Consider the following 9,735-nt stretch of genomic DNA (forward strand, 5'->3'; position numbering starts at 1 on the left):
GCGTGCATGTGTGTGTGTGTGTGTGTGTGTACGTGTGTGTGTGTGTGTTGTGTGCATGTGTGTATTTTCCCTCCTTTTGTTCACCCCTCCAGGTCAGGCAGGCGGTTTGGAATCAGCTCTTACGTTGGCCACTTTGACCACTCTTGCTACATGGATGTTGCAGGTGCTGTCTCCAACCAGTGACTCCAGGCTGTCTCTGCTTCTGCCGCTATCCGATTAGCACTTTGTTATCCATACCAATACTGTGGGTCAATGCCACACTTACGTATATATTTTCATACTTTTCCTATCATTGTTCTAAATGGGCTTCCCTGGTGGCTCAGTAGTAAAGAATCCACCTGCAATGCAGGAGATGCAATAGATGCAGGTTTGATCCCTGAGTCAGGAAGATCCCCTGGAGGAGGAAATGGCAACCCACTCCAGTATTCTTGCTGGGAAAATCCCATGGACAGAGGAGCCTGGTGGGCTACAGTCCATAGGGTCACCAAGAGTTAGACACGACTGAACACACATATGCGTCATTTTTCTATATTTCTCTATTTGGTTCCGAGGGTAGTTTGATGAGCTAAACACAGCAAGCACTGTCTTAACTAGGTATACAGTTTCATGCCATTTTAAAATTCCTCTCACAGATTTTAAAAAATAGTTTATACTAATTGGAGGATAATTACTTTATAATGTTATAATGGTTTCTGTCATACATTGACATGAATCAGCCACGGGTGCACATGTGTCCCCCCATCCTGAACCCCTCTCCCGTCTCCTTCCCTACTCTAACCCTCTGGGTTGTCCCAGAGCACCAGCTTTGAGTGCCCTGCTTCATGCATCAAACTTGCCCTGGTCATCTATTTCACATATGGTAATATACATTTCAATGCTATTCTCTCAAATTGTCCTACCCTCACCTTTCCCCACCTAGCCCCAAAATCTGTTCTTTATATCTGTGTCTCTTTTGCTGCCTTGAATATAGGATCATCATTACTGTCTTTCTAAATTCCATATATATATGTTGATATACTGTATTGGTGTTTCTTTTTCTGGCTTACTTCACTCTGTACACTAGGCTCCAGTTTCATCCACTTCATTAGAACTGACTCAAATGCATTCTTTTTTATAGCTGAGTAATATTCCATTGTGTATATGTACCACAACTTCCTTATCCATTCATCTGCCCATGGACATCTAGGTTGCTTCCATGTCCTGGCTATTATAAACAGTGTTGCAATGAACATTGGGGTACATGTGTGTCTTTCAATTCTTGTTTCCTCGATGTGTATGTACACCAGCAGGCTTGCTGGGTCATATGGCACTTCTATTTCCAGTTTCTATTGAGGTATCATCTCACACTGGTCAGAATGGTCACCATCAAAAAGTCTACAACAATAAATGCTGGAGAGGATGTGGAGAAAAGGGAACCCTCTTACACCCTTGGTGGGAATGCAAACTGGTACAGCTAATATGGAGAACACTGAGGAGATTCCTCTCACAGATTTTTAACTAAAATTTTTATTAAGATAATTGTAGATTCCCAACAATTGTAAATAGTACAGAGGGACTCTGTGTACCCTTTACCCAATTTCTCCCAATGATAAGCATTTTCCAAAACTATTGTACAATATCAGCCAGGATATTGAATCTCTTGTGATTTCTAAGAGAATTTTTAAAATGTGCTCTCAAGAAGGTGAGGGGGACAGAGTGTGTGTTCCCCACCCTTGGGCTCTGCTGGCACTGTTCTTATGGAGTAACATGATGGTGACTCAGCTCTGCTGCAGGGTCCTGGATGGCCTCCCTGGGACTCAGTTTCCTCATCTGTAAAATGAGGGGGTGGGATGAGAAGTTCTCCAAAGTTTCTTCTATTTCTACCACGGTGTGATTTTACACATGGCTCGGGACAGTCCTGGGGCCACATTGCATTTCCTCCATGGACTCTTCCCCACATGCCTGGGCCCTGTGATTGGATGTCACAGACACCTGCTCCTGGAATCTAGGGCTGTGTGTGTGATTGGCTTTCCAGGTCTAAGGAGACCTTTCCATTCCATCTGTGGATGGTCCAGGTTTGGGGGCCAGACCCCAGCCAGCCAATGAGCGTGCATTGTGGGATGTTTGTTGGGACAACGGGGGTGCTTAGGGATAGGATGGAGACTTGGAGCTTGAGGCAGTCAGCTTACCCCCACGAAGGAAGCGTTTATTCAAAACTGGGTTGGAACAGAGCAAAGTGGAGCTGATGGATGCAGAGAGAGGGCGGAGCACAACCCGAGTCCAGAAGTGTCCTGAAATACTGAAGGTCACATAGCCATTGTGGAGCCTCACTTTGCCCATTCAACCCAGGTGAGTAAGGGTTATCTTCAGGAAGAGGAACCATCTACTAACTTCATGCACCTGGTTCTGTGGGGTGGGGGGCTCTGAAAGAAGGCTGGATTAGAGGGAAGAGAGTTTGCACCACCGCAAGCTTGGAATTAATCAGGAACCAGAGGGTATTTCCTTCTCTCTGAGGATCTGGGAGGAGGTTACAGGCATGATCTCATTGGTTTTCAGCTGTAATTGAGGGAAGTCACTGTGATACACACGTGGTTTCCCCATTCCTGGGAGGAATCAAGTTACAGTGGATCCTGGGCTGCTCCTGCCTGCTCCCACGGCCCATTACAAGGTACTGAGCTCATCTGATGCTTCAAGTCATGTTTGGTGGTGTCTCCTCTTAAGCATTGTGTAGGGTGACTCAGATCTCATCTCTGAGCCATTCATCAGGGAGACAGTGATTTATTGAGATGGGACAAGAAGGTGATAACTCCAGCTGCTGGTCCAGGCCTCATTAACACCAAGCCTCTTAGAGTTCAGCTCTAAGCACAGGTGGGTAGAGGTCATGGCCAAGGGGTTCTCTCGCCTCCTGCTCCACCCTCTGGAGTCTTCGGAAAAGTCTTAGCACTCACTCTGGTGGGAATGGTATCCTCAGAGCAGAGGGTTTCAGCTAGGGATGTCAAATAGTTTCACCTGGAAAAGCTTAACTCTGTCCAGCCATCTGTCCACTGCCTCTTCTCATCTCTATTTATTTAAATAAATAATGTGAGCCTAAAGGGAAACAATTAAAAAAATGAAGCTTCCTCATCTGTAAAATAAACATAATAATAACACCTACTGTAGAGAGTTGTTATGATAATTAAATGAATTACTGTATGTCAAGTGCTCAGCACAGCGCTGGTTCTTATTATAAATATAACTCTTATACTTCCATCCCTAACCACCCAATTCCCTTCCCATTACAGGTTCTAGAGATCATCTCTATATAAAGATATAAGTGTATATAAACCCGGCTTCCCTGCAGACTCAGTGGTAAGGAAACTGCCTGCCAATGCAGGAGATGTGGGTTTGATCCCTGGGTCAGGAAGATCCCCTCGAGAAGGAAATGGCAACCTTCTCCAGTATGTGCCTGGGAAATCCCATGGATGGAGGAGCCTGGTAGGCTACAGTCCATGGAGTCACAGAGAGTAGGACATTTCTTAGCGACTAAACAACAACCACACACAGACACACACACACACACACACACACACACATTCCTCAAGGTGATAACACTGGAGCAATTTCTCAGAACTTGTTTCCAGTCCCCTGCTCTGGCCAGACCACAGGCGTTTCTAGTGCCAGCCTGGGTTGGGAAACTCAGGCTTGGAAGCCAAAGAAGATTCTGGGGAACATCAGGAAATCAGAGTGGAGCCACTAAGGGAAGAAGCGAACAACCATGTTTCCACAAGTGCCTAAGCCAGGAGGACTGCCTGGAGGAGGCCAGGAGGACTGCCTGGAGGAGGCCATGGTGAATGAAATATGCTCGATGTAGCTGTGAAAGTCACAATCAAAATAAGAGTAACAGAACTGGGGGACACTGGTTAGGGCTTATCGTGTTACCTCAGCACTCTGGTTAGAGTCCCAGGCTCAGGACAGATGGCACTACGTTCCACTTCCCTGGTGGCTCAGACGGTAAAGCGTCTGCCTGCAATGCGGGAGACCCGGGTTCAATCCCTGGGTTGGGAAGATCTCCTGGAGAAGGAAATGGCAACCCACTCCAGTATTCTTTCCTGGAAAATCCCATGGATGGAGCCTGCTAGGCTACAGTCCATGGGATCGCAAAGAGTCGGACACGACTGAGTGACTTCACTCTCACTCTCTCTCTCTCCACAGCCCTGAGAGCAGCAAAATGGCCAGCAAACTCCTTCCCCAGGACTTACTAAGACGTGGTAGAAATGCTGCTGCTGCCTCCACTGCCATGCTCCCCTCCCAGGTGTGAAGACAGGTCTGGGGAATCTCTAGGATTCCTGACTGATAGTTCAATGGGGGTGACACATCAATTTATTTTCCCTCTTTCCTGGGTTGGGGGGTGGTCTCACCTGGGTGCAACGCTAAGCAAACTCTCTCTCTCTTTCTCTTTCGAGACAAGCATCGCACTCATAGGCAGGACTCTGGCTGAGCTGATGAAACCTGTGGGTCCTCTGTGGCTGCCAGTGGAAGAATTCATGGACAGCCTGGCAAGTCTCCCCGGGAATGTGAAAATGTACAGAAGCAGAGAGACTGGAACCAACACCTGGCCAGACATGCTGAAGGTGAGAGGCTGCTGGAGCAGCCTGTCCCAGTGGATACAGCGAAAGAGGGTTGTAGAGCTGTAGGCACTTTGCACCACTGAGTGGCCAGGATGCATATGCTTCCTCGGGGCCCAGAGGATGCTGCAGAAGGCAGGCCAGCTTGGGTATTCTCAGCAGTCCTTGTCTGAGGATACTGCCCCTCACTGAGGAGCCTTGGCAGCAAGAGGCTGTACAGAAGGAGCAGGGGAGTTGCAGGGGGGGGGGTGCTTTGAGGGCTTGTTGGAAGAGGTCAGCCAGAGGGCATTGCCCATGTCAGGGAATAGTGGAGGGACTCCTTGACATCCTCCCCATGAAACCCTACAGTACTCAGATGCAGCTGTAAAGGTTTGATGGGAATGAGAGTGTTCCAGTAGCTTCAGTGAGGGGAAAAGACTGCTTTCCTCTCCCTGCTGATCACAGTAGGAGCTGGAACACATAAGTGGGGCATGGGCCATGAGAGTGGGCTGTTCTCACCAGTTCTGGTGCCTCCCCCACTGCTGGGGACTGAGTAAATGTCCTTGGGGGGAGCCCAAGGACAGGATTCAGGGTGAATACTTGATAAGTGGCCTCAGGATGCTGCCAAGCAAGTGGGGACAGAGATATTGAGGGGAGGAAGCCAATCAAAGACTGCCTGCCACACTAAGTAGTTCCTGCTGTGGGCCACGTGGCTAACACCTCCCCTGCGCTTTCCACCAGGGGCCCAATGGGCATGCAACCTGCAGCTCCCCTGTCACTCACTGAGGGTTGGACCCACACCCGATAGTGTCATGTGCATGGCGGGAAAGTCCATGAGCTCCCAATATGTGCCAGAAACATGAGTGCCAGGGGTGGGCATTGACAACCTCTGCTTCGGGGGATGGGAGGAGGCTGAAACAGGATACGAGATGAAAGATTTGAACCACACTGAATTGGACTGGGCAAGACTGGAGGGTTTCCATAACCAGAAGTGACCCAGAAGCTGTGGGATCAGCTGGGAAGCTCGACACGGGACAGAAATGGGAGATGCAGGTGAGCATATGTGAGGCAGGAGCAGGAGAAAAGGAAAGGTATTTCAGGTTGCTTGCCAAGTCCAGACTGAGAACGGTGCTGACTTCCTGCATTAAGTGTGTGCTTAGTGCTGTGAGAACAATCCCAGATGCCCATCTCATTTAATCACTTCAAGGGATGACCTTGCTATTATTCTCATTGTGAAGATGGATGGGCTGGGCTCTGGGAGGCTAAGCCATGTCAAAGCTGCTCAGCTACTTGGCAACAGAGTCAGGTTTGTCTCCAGCCCCACGCTATGTACCACTGGGGCAGAGACTCCTGGGGGCCTGTCTCCTGTCCATTTCCTGTCCATTTCTTAGGGACCGAGCTTTGGTGTTCTTTCAGGTGCCAATGCATCTGCCTTCATGACCATACTTTCCAGCCTCTTTGGAGCCAGGGCTGCCAATGAGCTGTAGGCAGAGGCTTTTGGGTGGGACTTCCAGGGCAGCTCCTTAAGAAATAACTTACATGTAAAATGAGCCCTTTACTCCTTCTTCTTTTGCTTCTTCCCTGGACCAGGATGTGATGTTCAGGGCTCTAGCAGCCATGTGGGACAATGAGGTAACTTTGAGAATGGGCACCACATAAGAAGGGATGAAGGGCTGTGGAGAAGAATGTTGGCAGGAGCCTGGGTGTCTGGCAACTCTGACCCAGATCACCCACCTCATCAGCCTTTTACAGGCCACTGTCCTTTTTTATCTCTGTTATTGGCAGGTGGATGCAGCTTCTGCTGGATACAATCATGGAGCTATCACATTTTCACAGTAAGAAACGTGTGAGACATACAGTACCTACAGAAGATATTTATTGAGGAACTTATACGAGATCAGCCCTGAATGGAAGGCCCTGGGGAAGCACTCTCTTCCTTCTCTCAGATACCAGCACCTCCCCACCCCACCACACCGGGTCAAGTTCAGTTCAGTTCAGTCGCTCAGTCGTGTCCGACTCTTTGCGACCCATGAATCGCAGCACGCCAGGCCCCCCTGTCCATCACCAACTCCCAGAGTTCATTCAGACTCATGTCCATCGAGTCCGTGATGCCATCCAGCCATCTCATCCTCTGTCGTCCCCTTCTCCTCCTTCCCCCAATCCCTCCCAGCATCAGAGTCTTTTCCAATGAGTCAACTCTTCGCATGAGGTGGCCAAAGTACTGGAATTTCAGCTTCAGGATCAGTCCTTCCAAAGAACACCCAGGGCTGATCTCCTTCAGAATGGACTGGTTGGATCTCCTTGCAGTCCAAGGGACTCTCAAGAGTCTTCTCCAACACCACACTTCAAAAGCATCAATTCTTTGGCGCTCAGCTTTCTTCACAGTCCAACTCTCACATCCATACATGACCACTGGAAAAACCATAGCCTTGACTAGATGGACCTTTGTTGGCAAAGTAATGTCTCTGCTTTTTAATATGCTATCTAGGTTGGTCATAACTTTTCTTCCAAGGAGTAAGAGTCTTTTAATTTCATGGCTGCATTCACCATCTGCAGTGATTTTGGAGCCCCCAAAAATATAGTCTGACACTGTTTCCCTGTCTATTTCCCATGAAGTGATGGGACCAGATGCCATGATCTTCGTTTTCTGAATGTTGAGCCTTAAGTCAAATTTTTCACTTTCCTCTTTCACTTTCATCAAGAGGCTTTTTAGTTCCTCTTCACTTTCTGCCATAAGGGTGGTGTCATCTGTATATCTGAGGTTATTGATATTTCTCCCGGCAATCTTGATTCCAGCTTGTGTTTCTTCCAGTCCAGCGTTTTTCATGATGTACTCTGCATAGAAATTAAATAAGCAGGGTGACAATATACAGCCTTGACGTACTCCTTTTCCTATTTGGAACTAGTCTGTTTTTCCATGTCCAGTTCTAACTGTTGCTTCCTGACCTGCATATAGGTTTCTCAAGACGCAGGTCAGGTGGTCTGGTATTCCCATCTCTTTCAGAATTTTCCACAGTTTATTGTGATCCACACAGTCAAAGGCTTTGGCATAGTCAATAAAGCAGAAATAGATGTTTTTCTGGAACTCTCTTGCTTTTTCCATGATCCAGTGGATGTTGGCAATTTGATCTCTGGTTCCTCTGCCTTTTCTAAAACGAGCATGAACATCTGGAAGTTCACAGTTCACGTACCGCTGAAGCCTGGCTTGGAGAATCTTGAGCATGGCTTTACTAGTGTGTGAGATGAGTGCAATTGTGTGGTAGTTTGAGCATTCTTCGGCATTGCCTTTCTTTGGGATTAGAATGAAAACTTACCTTTTCTAGTCCTGTGGCCACTGCTGAGTTTTCCAAATTTGCTGGCATATTGAGTGCAGCACTTTCACAGCATCATCTTTCAGGATTTGAAATAGCTCAACTGGAATTCCATCACCTCCACTAGCTTTGTTCATAGTGATGCTTCCTAAGGCCCACTTGACTTCACATTCCAGGATGTCTGGTTCTAGGTGAGTGATCACACCATCGTGATTATCTGGGTCATGAAGATCTTTTTTTGTACAGTTCTGTGTATTCTTGCCACCTCATCTTAATCTCTTCTGCTTCTGTTAGGTCCATACCATTTCTGTCCTTTACCGAGCCCATCTTTGCATGAAATGTTCCCTTGGTATCTCTCATTTTCTTGAAGAGATCTCTAGTCTTTCCCATTCTGTTGTTTTCCTCTATTTCTTTGCATTGATCGCTGAGGAAGGCTTTCTTATCTCTTCTTGCTATTCTTTGGAACTCTGCATTCAGATGCTTATATCTTTCCTTTTCTCCTTTGCTTTTCGCTTCTCTTCTTTTCACAGCTGTTTGTAAGGCCTCCCCAGACAGCCATTTTGCTTTTTTGCATTTCTTTTCCATGGGGATGGTCTTGATCCCTGTCTCCTGTACAATGTCACGAACCTCATCCCATAGTTCATCAGGCACTCTATCTATCAGATCTAGTCCCTTAAATCTATTTCCCACTTCCACTGTATAATCATAAGGGATTTGATTTAGGTCATACCTGAATGGTCTAGTGGTTTTCCCTACTTTCTTCAATTTCAGTCTGAATTTCACAATAAGGAGCTCATGATCTGGGCCACAGTCAGCTCCTGGTCTTATTTTTGCTGACTGTATAGAGCTTCTCCATCTTTGGCTGCAAAAAATATAATCAATCTGATTTCAGTGTTGACCATCCGGTGATGTCCATGTGTAGAGTCTTCTCTTGTATTGTTGGATGAGAGTATTTGCTATGACCAGTGTGTTCTCTTGGCAAAACTCTATTGGCCTTTGCCCTGCTTCATTCTGTATTCCAAGGCCAAATTTGCCTGTTACTCCAGGTGTTTCTTGACTTCCTACTTTTGCATTCCAGTCCCCTATAATGAAAAGGACATCTTTTTTGGGTGTTAGTTCTAAAAGGTCTTGTAGGTCTTCATAGAACCGTTCAACTTCAGCTTCTTCAGCGTTACTGGTTGGGGCATAGACTTGGATTACTGTGATATTGAATGGTTTGCCTTGGAAATGAACAGAGATCATTCTGTCATTTTTGAGATTGCATCCAAGTACTGCATTTTGGACTCTTTCGTTGACCATGATGCCTACTCCATTTCTTCTAAGGGATTCCTGCCCACAGTAGTAGACATAATGGTCATCTGAGTTAAATTCACCCGTTCCAGTCCACTTTAGTTAGTTGATTCCTAGAATGTCGACGTTCACTCTTGCCATCTCCTGTTTGACCACTTCCAATTTGCCTTGATTCATGGACCTAACATTCCAGGTTCCTATGCAATATTGCTCTTTACAGCATCGGACCTTGCTTCTATCACCAGTCACATCCACAACTGGGTATTGTTTTTGCTTTGGCTCCATCCCTTCATTCTTTCTGGAGTTACTTCTCCACTGATCTCCAGTAGCATATTGGGCACCTACCAACCTGGGGAATTCCTCTTTCAGTATCCTATCATTTTGCCTTTTCATACTGTTCACAGGGTTCTCAAGGCAAGAATACTGAAGTGGTTTGCCATTCCCTTCTCCAGTGGACCACATTCTGTCAGACCTTTCCACATTGACCCGCCTGTCTTGGGTGGCCCCACAGGCATGGCTTAGTTTCATTGAGTTAGACAAGGCTGTGGTCCTAGTGTGATTAGATTGACTAG

The 9,735-nt window shown here is 46.9% G+C and overlaps 1 long non-coding RNA gene across 3 annotated transcripts; it reads left to right on the plus strand.

Moving 5' to 3' along the window:
* The first annotated feature begins 1,758 nt into the window (after nucleotides 1-1,758).
* On the plus strand, nucleotides 1,759-8,810 carry LOC147353170 (uncharacterized). Of its 3 annotated transcripts, none has more exons than XR_015144988.1 (5): nucleotides 1,759-2,847; nucleotides 3,261-3,327; nucleotides 4,171-4,270; nucleotides 4,422-4,589; nucleotides 6,348-8,810. It is a non-coding gene; the product is annotated as an uncharacterized LOC147353170 (long non-coding RNA). The 3 variants fall into 3 exon arrangements; XR_015144989.1 differs by having other exon boundaries at nucleotides 4,427-4,589; XR_015144990.1 differs by having other exon boundaries at nucleotides 1,759-2,647.
* Nucleotides 8,811-9,735: the final 925 nt, after the last annotated feature.

This window comes from Bos grunniens, chromosome 18 (assembly GCF_055505025.1).
Source record: "Bos grunniens cultivar Pamir isolate PY7600 chromosome 18, Bosgru_T2T1.0, whole genome shotgun sequence".
NCBI classification, from domain to species: Eukaryota; Metazoa; Chordata; class Mammalia; order Artiodactyla; family Bovidae; genus Bos; species Bos grunniens.